The sequence below is a fragment of the Ascaphus truei genome, chromosome 7 (assembly GCF_040206685.1).
Source record: "Ascaphus truei isolate aAscTru1 chromosome 7, aAscTru1.hap1, whole genome shotgun sequence".
In the NCBI taxonomy this organism is placed as follows: Eukaryota; Metazoa; Chordata; class Amphibia; order Anura; family Ascaphidae; genus Ascaphus; species Ascaphus truei.
The window spans coordinates 95674156-95688116 of record NC_134489.1 but is presented as its reverse complement, the minus strand read 5'-3'; the positions used below and the strand labels follow the sequence as shown (position 1 = coordinate 95688116).

The 13961-nt window shown below is 51.6% G+C and overlaps 1 protein-coding gene across 1 annotated transcript in view; it reads left to right on the top strand.

The window, feature by feature from the left end:
* Positions 1-13961, top strand: part of LOC142499707 (histamine N-methyltransferase-like) — a 37364-nt gene that overhangs the window by 417 nt on the left and 22986 nt on the right. The gene's annotated exons all lie outside the window — the stretch shown is intronic.

The following is a 13961-nucleotide window of genomic DNA, read 5'->3' as shown; positions in this document are numbered from 1 at the left end:
GCATTTTGATTAATCTTGTATAACCTCTTTAGTAATCTTGTAAACATTTAGAGTAGACTAAATTTAAGTCTACAATGCAATGTATAATTTACTCATGAGTTCTGAATTAAATTGTTGTTTAATACTGTAGATGAGGTTGAAAAAAAGACGTGTCCATCGAGTTCAACCTATGTTAAATATAGAAAGCTGCTCAGCCTATATTTGTCTTTACAGTAGATAGATACATACGAAGGGGAACAAATACCATAAAACACATCCACACCGGGGGAAGGAGAAGCACAGATAACATTCCAAGAGACACTGTTTTTAAGTATACCTTTTGCTTGCTTCATTCATTGTAACATCGCCGGAAGAAGAGATCAGTGTATCTCGAAAGCTCGCACAAATAAAATCATTTCGTTAGCCACATCTATTTATTTTTTGATTATTGAAGCTCGGCTAACACGGTACTGATACCTCTACATGTATATATACATATATTTTTTCATTTACATTGACTTATTCACCGAACTCTTGGGGCCCTCTTTTTCCCATTGCACCCCCCACTCTTCCCCTTTTTACCCTCCCCTCCCCCCCCTTCTTGTCTCCCCAGTTGCGTTTGTTATATGTTTATGCATGTTATGTTTTACATATATATTTTATAGCAGCTATTTATATATACAACTCTTAGTGTCGCTTGGGAGTAATTGTGTGGTCACTCACTGTTTTGTGCACTCACCTTCTGTGCAGTGTATCATTCCAGTTAGCGCAGCAGTGTATATCCCTCTTTTTTTCATATAATATATATATATATATATATATATATATATATATATAATGTAACCCATGTTCCCCCCCCCCACCCCGGTCGCCGATTGGACCTCTAGGGTGTAGTGAGGGCTGGATACATGTACTATGGTGGTGCATACCTGCTTGGAACAGGAGGTCCTGATTCTCCCGCATTGGTGTGGGGGATAACAGGACCAGGCTTCTGGGGTATATGCCTTCATCTCTAGTGGTGGTGGTGCAGCGCCTCCATTCTCTGGCGAAACCTAGGGGATAGGTTGGAATCTTCCCAGAGAAAGCCCTGGTCCCAGGGCGAGAGATTCCAATCTCACACAGTCTTTATGTAAAACAGCAATGTCTTTATTGTCCTTATACAGCACTCAGCAACAGTTCATGCACCTCAGCAGATCATATGCACGGTACAGGGTATGGGCCTCCTCTCCTTTTTCCTCCAGGCTGTATCCCTGCAGGATGGTCTGTATGGGGTCTCAATACCCCTGGTCCCCACCCAAGAGCATACCCTGTGGGTGAGGTTAGATTTCCCCCCTCACCCCCTCAGCAGGGTGAGGGGCATTGGTCCACAGCACTATGTGCTATCAGCTGTACTCAATATGGCTGAGTGTCCTCTCTCCTGTCTCCTTCTCCCAACTCCAACTCTGACCATCTCTCCTGCTCCCAGGACAGTCAGCACTCTCTGCTCCCAGGACAGAACTGAACTTGTCACTTGCAGGAACAGCCGACTAAATAGACAGCCCCACCCCTCATGATGTCAGTAGGACCTCCCCTCTGTATCAGGCCTGCATACAGAGTCAGGGGCCTGCCTCTATCACTCAAGGTAGGGCTTGAAGCGGGGAAAAAACCCATGATAACTACTGGCGGCCTGCCCTTAACAGGACTTACACCAGTAGGAGAAAGATACATAGCCCCCATTTCTTACCAGGGCTACACTCTCCTTCAGGTGGAATCCAATGGTCCCCACTTGGACCTAACTTTAGCAGCACTATCCTGCGGTGAACAAACCTGGGAAACAAAACACATTGCAATGTATGATACTTCTTGAACCAACCACCAGGTGGCGTAACAGTAACAGTCACTTCCAACGGGGAGGACCACTAATGATAATGTTTTGGGTCAGGCTTCCGTACCTTCCTCCCATTGTGGTCAGTTATGGTAATGTAGTATGGCTGTACCGACCCAGACTCTGGCCGGTATATCACGCTGTGCATGTATATGCACCGCCCCACACTCCAGGCCTGAACCACCTCACTGATTTGGTCCTCATTGTGGTAACCCGCCTTACCAAACTTTGTTCTCAAATACTCTTGTACGGCCTCCCTGAGCCAGCTATCTCTGTTCTCCTCTATTTCCCTCATTATGGGTTCAGGTACATAAGGGTACTCGTACCCGTGGGACTGCCCATACATGAATACTATGGCTCTGTCTGCTCTGCTCAATTTGGGCAGCTTCTTATGACCCGCCCTGCTTGGCAGTACCCAAAACTCTGGTTCTGCAGGAGCAATGTAATCGTATAATATACTAGGCCCCTTAGGCATGAGGAGTTTTTGCTCTATCTCCTGGTATCTGTGCTCTAACTCATCCGCCACCTCCTGGGGAGTATAGGCACCTACCGCCCACCAATGATCAACTATGTTGTTCCTAATCAACAGGAACCTGGTGCGGTCCATACCTTTGTGGTAACCAGTGAACAGGGGTGCCCACCACTTGTCACGGTGCTCGGATTCTGACATGGGGCTAGAAGTACCTGTCTCTGACTCGGCTTGTGATGAGACACCGGACGTGATCGCCTCAGTAGAGTGCGAGCAACTGCGTCTACCTCGTGCATTGATGTGGATGGTGGGGTTCATTTTGGAAACCACCTTGCTTACAGGCCCTGCCTCCGCAGTAGTGTGGGACCCTCGGGCCCTCCCTCTAAACACAGGAGAAAATTACATGGGATTAGGCATACGTATCACAGTATCATACAGTACTTCCCCATCAGATCCCTCATCACTTAGTACCAATCCCTCAAATCCTTAGAGTACTTGGGGTTCTTACTTAATTTATCCCCGCTAGGTCCCGGTGCCCTGACTCGTGACTGGGCAGGGGTAGTGGCCGGGGTAATGGCGCTAGGGACTGGGGCTGGGGCAATGTCCGTTTCAATGTCCAACAAGCGGGTGATACCGCGACCAGTGGGCAGTTTCTTGCTTGCTCTCTCCGCTGAGCCCCGTGGTCCTCTGGAAGGGCCTTGGCTTCGCAGGGTGGCCATTGCAGCGGCCATAGCTGCTCTCCGCGGGGAGAACAGCGCTCCCGGGCCTCTGTTCCAGTCGGACCCGGAAGTGATGTCATCATGGCCGCCCGCGGAATCCCCATCCGCTCCGTGGTCACGCACCGGAAGTGCGTCGAAGACCGGAAGGGGCGGTGGTGGATCATCGGGTCCGCGGACGGGTTAGTAGGCCGCAGGCCTCTCCCTCTCGTCCTCTGCAGGGTCCGTCTTCGCCTGGCTGGAGTAAGGGGGTGGTGGAGTCTCCTTAATGCTCCGCTGCAGGCTGATGTACTCGGGTCCCTCTGGATCCGTCTCCGACGCCGTCTCTGCCGCACTGGGAGTCACCACGGCCGTGGGACTTCTACGGGCTTCAGACCGCACCAGCGCTCGCCGTCGGGAGGTGTCCAGACTCGTCTGCTCCCTCTCTCCGGTAAGTGGACCGCCATCTTTCTTACAGTTGGGGTGGTTCGCCGGTAGGCGCATCGCCACCGATGAGACGGCATCTTCTTCCTCCGAAGACGACTTGGTCGGATCCTCCGCTAGGGAGTCACCTGGGTCTTTTGCGGCCCCGTCAGTGGGTAGTGGTATGAAACAGGCCCGCTCCGGTACCTCCACTGCGGTCGCGCTCTTCTCCGCCGGAGTTTCTCTCGCCTCGGTTGTTGGCTGGGCCTTTGTTCCCACCTCAGCAGTGGTGCAGGGAACTAGGGCAGCCTCGTCCGCTGTCTCCGCCACCTCCGTTAGTGTTCCCGGAGAGGCACCCCGAGGGGTCTTGATCATTGGCCATGGCTCGGTAGGCCACAGGTAGAACGTGCCACACTGAGTCCTGCAGTGTATGCACAGGCACCGGAGATACTCTCGGCCGTCGAGTTCCACTACCGGGAAGCCTCCTGGGAACTGGAACGGGGTCATGCTTAGGTCGGACAATATTTGCTCAGGGGTGGAACAGTTCAATGTTTCAGCTCCTCTCTCTGTGAATGTCCGACAAAAGTGAAGTTCCTCGCTCTCACTTCCTGTCCCTCCCTTCGCTGGGGAGGACGCTTCTGATTGGCTCTCCTTGTGCCCCCTCCCTCTGGTGGAAACAAGAGGAGGGGCACTCCTTCTCTCAGTGTGACGTGGCCTTGTCTGTTGGCCAGTCACAGCACAGGTGGGCGGGCTTTTGGCTTTCGCGCCGCTTCTTTTGCAGGGGATCTGTGTTTGGCGCCAAACCCCTGCACATCTCCCTCCACATTTCTCTGACAGTCTCTTTGCACGCTTTACGTGCGCGATCCAGGATTGGCGGGAGTCGCCATTTTAGTACGGCTGCTAACTGCTGGGCCGTGGATGGCGCTGCTGTCGCCATTTCGGACTCTTTCTTGCTCCGCGGAGCACATGTAGGGACAGCCGCCATCTTTGATGAGCCCCCCAAATGTATATCACCGCTATTCTCAGTGTCTAGTGCAAAACTCGTTCCTAGACACTGACTATACTCAAACTGCTCACTCTCTGATGCTCTCTGCATACTCTCACTGATGCTTTACCCACTGATATGATGTGGCATACCCCAGGCTAGGCAGAACTCCTTCTCTGTGCACCGCACTCTCTGACGGTTCCTACAAGTACTCTGTGGTGTGTTTTATGTGGGTGCTGGCTAGTGTACCCGGGCATCTCCCTAAGGTACGGGCGTCTCCTACTTTTGGCCACTCATAGTGCAGGCCCTGGGCCATGGTCCCTGGACAAGTTAACAGGCTAACCCCCCCAGTTGCCTCACACTATCTGCCTCAAGGGACTAGAACAGCTATAGCTCCACACCCATCTACAACACCCTCTTAGGGCACCCAGGACGTACTGTGCGGGAATCCACGCTCCCCTGACTACCCCTGGTATTATATGCCCTACTCTCTCCAGTACTTGCACGGAAGGTGCACTTCACTCTTCCCACTCTGCCTCGCTGAAAGCCTGTCCTGTTCTGGATCTCAGCAGCTCGCCTCCAAATGTAACCCATGCCCCCCCCCCCCCACCCGGTCGCAGATTGGACCTCTAGTGTGTAGTGAGGGCTGGCTACGTGTACTATGGTGGTGCATACCTGCTTGGAACAGGAGGGCCTGAGTTTCCCGCGTTGGTATTGGGGATAACAGGGACAGGCTTCTGGGGTATATTGTGGGGAGTGCACGTGTCACCATATACAGAAGAGAAAATAAAATAGTGTAATATGCCTTAAACAGGAAAAAAGCAATCTATGCAGGAATCCTGATTGGGAACTCACATTCTCCCAGTTTAAATTCAGCAGTGGATAATAATAGATGAAATGGTGTGGACCCAGCAGTATGCAGAGAGGTCTTGCTTGACATAAACTCTTTGGTGTCAGCAGAGCAAACCCTCGGTAGAAAGAATGACACCTTTAGTGCAACATTGTTATGTTCACTATCAATGTATTGGTAAAAGCAATAAATAATGCACTCACATGAGCATCATGTGCATAGACACATAGAAATCAATGCGCAGCTTCAGCGTTTGCCATCCACCCCACTCCCGGAGTTGCGTCACGTCACTTCCGGTCCGGCCCGTCGCGTCACTTCCGGTTTAGCGATCGATTGCAGAATGGATTCTCACGGGCTCTGGGGCATTCAGGGTACACTTCTGGACTGCTGCCTGTTCACTCGACTGCTGGGTCCACACCATTTCATCTATTATTATCCACTGCTGAATTTAAACTGGAAGAATGTGAGTTCCCAATCAGGATTCCTGCAGAGATTGCTTTTTTCCTGTTTAAGGCATATTACACTATTTTATTTTCTCTTCTGTATAAGGTGACACCTGCACTCCCCACAAGCTTCCCCCCACCAGTCAAGATAGGAGAAACTGGATCTTCTCCAAGAGGGTTGAGCAGCAAAAGTTCGCCATTCATATATATTTTTATAATTTATGAGCACTTTGATTATAGATATTAATCACTATTTACTTATTTATTAATTATATATCACACTCATTAGAAGCGCCTCATTTTTTGTTTTACACTTCTGGGGTATATGCCGTCATCTCTAGTGGTGGTGGTGCAGCGCCTCCATTCTCTGGCGAAACCTAGGGGATAGGTTGGAATCTTCCCAGAGAAAGCCCTGGTCCCAGGGCGAGAGATTCCAATCTCATACAGTCTTTATGTAAAACAGCAATGTCTTTATTATCCTTATACAGCACTCAGCAACAGTTCATGCACCTCAGCAGATCATATGCACGGTACAGGGTATGGGCCTCCTCTCCTTTTTCCTCCAGGCTGTATCCCTGCAAGATGGTCTGTATGGGGTCTCAATACCCCTGGTCCCCACCCAAGAGCATACCCTCTGGGTGAGGTTAGATTTCCCCCCTCACCCCCTCAGCAGGGTGAGGGGCATTGGTCCACAGCACTATGTGCTATCAGCTGTACTCAATATGGCTGAGTGTCCTCTCTCCTGTCCAACTCCAACTCTGACCATCTCTCCTGCTCCCAGGACAGTCAGCACTCTCTGCTCCCAGGACAGAACTGAACTTGTCACATATAGGAACAGCCCACTAAATAGAGACATCCCCACCCCTCATGATGTCAGCAGGACCTCCCCTCTGTATCAGGCCTGCATACAGAGTCAGGGGCCTGCCTCTATCACTCAAGGCAGGGCTTGAAGCGGGGGAAAAACCCATGATAACTACTGGCGGCCTGCCCTTAACAGGACTTACACCAGTAGGAGAAAGATACATAGCCCCCATTTCTTACCGGGGCTACATATATATATATCGTAAATGTTGGTTTTAGTGTCATCGGTAGGTTTATACAGTATGTACATGCATCTAAATGCATATACATAGTGTTTATGCCTTGCCAATATATTTTGGATACACAGTTGAAAGTAATACAGTGTAGAACCTGTGTTTCCATAGAAATCTCGAATACATTGAATTACCTAGTATAGAGTTATCAATAACTGTATACAGGGCTGCCAACAGTCATGATACACGTGTTATTGTTGCACACAATTATTACTTTAAACAAAATGTGTTTTATATAAGAAGAGTGAAAGGGCAATCTTTAAGGAAGAGGATACTTGCCAAAGAGAACGTACCTTTGCCATGCTTTGGCATGTGCCGGGCCGGCTGGGATGTTTGAGGTGCTCGGTGCAGGTACACGTGTGTGGTCTTGGCTCTAACCTTCTCCGACGGCATCTTCTCAGCGTCCCGTCAGCATGGCTACGTGATGTCAAATGGTGCAATGTTGCCATGACAAAGTGACATCACGGGGTCACTTTGTCATGACGATTGTCCCATTGTCGTGGCAATGTGATGCCACATGGTGTCACTATTTCACGTGATGTCATGTTGTCATGGCAAGGTGATGCCATTTTACGCCGCAGACTGGTGTAACTGCCCCCCGGGATGCCCGGGCACCTCCCGTGGGCCCCGGCTCGGGAGGCGGGACCCGAAGGGAGTGGGAACCTTCCATCCGGACACTTGTTAACCCCCCAAAGTTGTTACAGATGCTCGGTGCTCTATATCACTGCAATGAGCTGCCCTCCTCAATTAAGTTGCGGCTTCATGTGATGACGGCTTGGAATGTTTTTTTTTAAGTTATCCGGCCCACAGGAGAGACACAGAGACTCGCACACTAACACACAGACACAGAGACTCGCACACTGACACACAGACACAGAGACTCGCATACTGACACACAGACACAGAGACTCGCATACTGACACACAGACACAGAGACTCGCACACTGACACACAGACACAGAGACTCGCACACTGACACACAGACACAGAGACTCGCACACTGACACAGAGACTCGCACACAGACACAGAGACTCGCACACTGACACACAGACACAGAGACTCGCACACAGACACAGAGACTCGCACACTGACACACAGACACAGAGACTCGCACACAGACACAGAGACTCGCACACTGACACACAGACACAGAGACTCGCACACTGACACAGAGACTCGCACACAGACACAGAGACTCGCACACAGACACAGAGACTCGCACACTAACACACAGACACAGAGACTCGCACACTGACACACAGACACAGAGACTCGCATACTGACACACAGACACAGAGACTCGCACACTGACACAGAGACTCGCACACAGACACAGAGACTCGCACACAGACACAGAGACTCGCACACAGACACAGAGACTCGCACACTGACACACAGACACAGAGACTCGCACACTGACACAGAGACTCGCACACAGACACAGAGACTCGCACACAGACACAGAGACTCGCACACTGACACACAGACACAGAGACTCGCACACTGACACACAGACACAGAGACTCGCACACTGACACACAGACACAGAGACTCGCACACTGACACACAGACACAGAGACTCGCACACTGACACACAGACACAGAGACTCGCATACTGACACACAGACACAGAGACTCGCACACTGACACAGAGACTCGCACACAGACACAGAGACTCGCACACTGACACACAGACACAGAGACTCGCACACTGACACACAGACACAGAGACTCGCATACTGACACACAGACACAGAGACTCGCACACTGACACAGAGACTCGCACACAGACACAGAGACTCGCACACTGACACACAGACACAGAGACTCGCACACAGACACAGAGACTCGCACACTGACACACAGACACACAGACTCGCACACAGACACAGAGACTCGCACACTGACACACAGACACAGAGACTCGCATACTGACACACAGACACAGAGACTCGCACACTGACACAGAGACTCGCACACTGACACAGAGACTCGCACACTGACACACAGACACAGAGACTCGCACACTGACACACAGACACAGAGACTCACACACAGACACAGAGACTCGCACACTGACACACAGACACAGAGACTCGCACACTGACACAGAGACTTGCACACTGACACACAGACACAGAGACTTGCACACAGACACAGACACAGAGACTCGCATACTGACACACAGACACAGAGACTCGCACACTGACACAGAGACTCGCACACAGACACAGAGACTCGCACACTGACACACAGACACAGAGACTCGCACACAGACACAGAGACTCGCACACTGACACACAGACACACAGACTCGCACACAGACACAGAGACTCGCACACTGACACACAGACACAGAGACTCGCATACTGACACACAGACACAGAGACTCGCACACTGACACAGAGACTCGCACACTGACACAGAGACTCGCACACTGACACACAGACACAGAGACTCGCACACTGACACACAGACACAGAGACTCACACACAGACACAGAGACTCGCACACTGACACACAGACACAGAGACTCGCACACTGACACAGAGACTTGCACACTGACACACAGACACAGAGACTTGCACACAGACACAGACACAGAGACTCGCACACAGACACAGAGACTCGCACACTGACACACAGACACAGAGACTCGCACACAGACACAGAGACTCGCACACTGACACACAGACACAGAGACTCGCACACTGACACACAGACACAGAGACTCGCACACTGACACACAGACACAGAGACTCGCATACTGACACACAGACACAGAGACTCGCACACTGACACAGAGACTCGCACACTGACACACAGACACAGAGACTCGCACACAGACACACAGACACAGAGACTCGCACAATAACACACAGACACAGAGACTCGCACACAGACACACAGACACACAGACACAGAGACTCGCACACTAACACACAGACACAGAGACTCGCACACAGACACAGAGACTCGCACACTGACACACAGACACAGAGACTCGCACACTGACACACAGACACACAGACACAGAGACTCGCACACTGACACACAGACACAGAGACTCGCATACTGACACACAGACACAGAGACTCGCACACTGACACAGAGACTCGCACACAGACACAGAGACTCGCACACAGACATAGAGACTCGCACACAGACACAGAGACTCGCACACTGACACACAGACACAGAGACTCGCACACAGACACAGAGACTCGCACACTGACACACAGACACAGAGACTCGCACACTGACACACAGACACAGAGACTCGCACACTAACACACAGACACAGAGACTCGCACACTGACACACAGACACAGAGACTCGCACACTGACACAGAGACTCGCACACTGACACACAGACACAGAGACTCGCACACTGACACAGAGACTCGCACACTGACACACAGACACAGAGACTCGCACACTGACACAGAGACTCGCACACTGACACACAGACACAGAGACTCGCACACTGACACACAGACACAGAGACTCGCATACTGACACACAGAGACAGAGACTCGCACACTGACACAGAGACTCGCACACAGACACAGAGACTCGCACACAGACACAGAGACTCGCACACAGACACAGAGACTCGCACACTGACACACAGACACAGAGACTCGCACACAGACACAGAGACTCGCACACTGACACACAGACACAGAGACTCGCACACTAACACACAGACACAGAGACTCGCACACTGACACACAGACACAGAGACTCGCACACTGATACACAGACACAGAGACTTGCACACAGACACAGACACAGAGACTCGCACACAGACACAGAGACTCGCACACTGACACACAGACACAGAGACTCGCACACTGACACACAGACACAGAGACTCGCACACAGACACAGAGACTCGCACACAGACACAGAGACTCGCACACAGACACACAGACACAGAGACTCGCACACAGACACAGACACACACACTGACTGTGCACAGACACAGAGACTCACACACAGATGCAGAGACTCGCACACAGACACAGAGACTTGCACACTGACTGCACACAGACACAGAGACTCATACACTGACTGCACACAGACATAGAGACACACAGAGACTCGCACACAGACACAGACTCGCACACTGACACACAGACACAGAGATTCGCACACTGACACACAGACACAGAGACTCGCACACAGACACAGAGACACAGAGACTCGCACACAGACACAGAGACTCGTACACTGACACACAGACACAGAGACTCGCACACTGACACACAGACACAGAGACTCGCACACAGACACAGAGACTCGCACACAGACACAGAGACTCGCACACAGACACAGAGACTCGCACACAGACACAGAGACTCGCACACAGACACAGAGACTCGCACACAGACACAGAGACTCGCACACAGACACAGAGACTCGCACACAGACACAGAGACTCGCACACAGACACAGAGACTCGCACACAGACACAGAGACTCGCACACAGAGACTCGCACACAGACACAGAGACTCGCACACAGACACACAGACACAGAGACTCGCACACAGACACAGAGACTCGCACACAGACACAGAGACTCGCACACAGACACAGAGACTCGCACACAGACACAGAGACTCGCACACAGACACAGAGACTCGCACACAGACACAGAGACTCGCACACAGACACAGAGACTCGCACACAGACACACAGACACAGAGACTCGCACACAGACACAGAGACTCGCACACAGACACACAGACACAGAGACTCGCACACAGACACACAGACACAGAGACTCGCACAAAGACACACAGACACAGAGACTCGCACACAGACACACAGACACAGAGACTCGCACACAGACAGACAGACACAGAGACTCGCACACAGACACACAGACACAGAGACTCGCACACAGACACACAGACACAGAGACTCGCACACAGACACACAGACACAGAGACTCGCACATAGACACACAGACACAGAGACTCGCACACAGACACAGAGACTCGCACACAGACACACAGACACAGAGACTCGCACACAGACACACAGACACAGAGACTCGCACACAGACACACAGACACAGAGACTCGCACACAGACACACAGACACAGAGACTCGCACAAAGACACACAGACACAGAGACTCGCACATAGACACACAGACACAGAGACTCGCACACAGACACAGAGACTCGCACACAGACTGCACACAGACACGGAGACTCGCGCACAGACACAGAGACTCACACACTGATTGCACACAGACACAGAGACTCACACACTGACTGCGCACAGACACAGAGACTCGCACACAGACACAGAGACTCGCACACAGACACAGAGACTCGCACACAGACACAGAGACTCGCACACTGACTGCACACAGACACAGAGACTCGCATACTGACTGCACACAGACACAGAGACTCACACACTGACTGCGCACAGACACAGAGACTCGCACACAGACACAGACACAGAGACTCACACACTGACACAGAGACTCGCACACAGACTGCACACAGACATTGAGACTCGCGCACAGACACAGAGACTCGCACACAGACTGCACACAGACACTGAGACTCGCACACAGACACAGAGACTCACACACTGACCGCACACAGACACTGAGACTTGCGCACAGACACAGAGACTGGCACACTAACTGCACACAGACACAGAGACACACACACTGACTGCCCTCAGACACAGAGACTTGCATACTGACTGCACACAGACACAGAGACTTGCATACTGATTGCCCTCAGACACAGAGACTTGCATACTGACTGCCCTCAGACACAGAGACTTGCATACTGACTGCACACAGACACAGAGACTTGCATACTGACTGCACAGAGACACAGAGACACACACTGACTGCACACAGACACAGAGACACACAGAGACTCGCACACTGACTGCACAGAGACACACATACAAATTGCACACAGACACAGAGACACACACTGACTGCACTCAGACACAGAGACACACAGAGACTCGCACACTGACTGCACAGAGACACACATACTAATTGCACACAGACACAGAGACACAGAGACACAGAGACTCGCATACTGACACACAGACACAGAGACTCGCACACTGACACAGAGACTCGCACACAGACACAGAGACTCGCACACTGACACACAGACACAGAGACTCGCACACAGACACACAGACACAGAGACTCGCACACTAACACACAGACACAGAGACTCGCACACAGACACAGAGACTCGCACACTGACACACAGACACAGAGACTCGCACACTGACACACAGACACACAGACACAGAGACTCGCACACTGACACACAGACACAGAGACTCGCATACTGACACACAGACACAGAGACTCGCACACTGACACAGAGACTCGCACACAGACACAGAGACTCGCACACAGACACAGAGACTCGCACACAGACACAGAGACTCGCACACTGACACACAGACACAGAGACTCGCACACAGACACAGAGACTCGCACACTGACACACAGACACAGAGACTCGCACACTAACACACAGACACAGAGACTCGCACACTGACACACAGACACAGAGACTCGCACACTGACACAGAGACTCGCACACTGACACAGAGACTCGCACACTGACACAGAGACTCGCACACTGACACACAGACACACAGACACAGAGACTCGCACACTGACACACAGACACAGAGACTCGCATACTGACACACAGACACAGAGACTCGCACACTGACACAGAGACTCGCACACAGACACAGAGACTCGCACACAGACACAGAGACTCGCACACAGACACAGAGACTCGCACACTGACACACAGACACAGAGACTCGCACACAGACACAGAGACTCGCACACTGACACACAGACACAGAGACTCGCACACTAACACACAGACACAGAGACTCGCACACTGACACACAGACACAGAGACTCGCACACTGACACAGAGACTCGCACACTGATACACAGACACAGAGACTTGCACACAGACACAGAGACTTGCACACAGACACAGACACAGAGACTCGCATACAGACACAGAGACTCGCACACTGACACACAGACACAGAGACTCGCACACTGACACACAGACACAGAGACTCGCACACAGACACAGAGACTCGCACACAGACACAGAGACT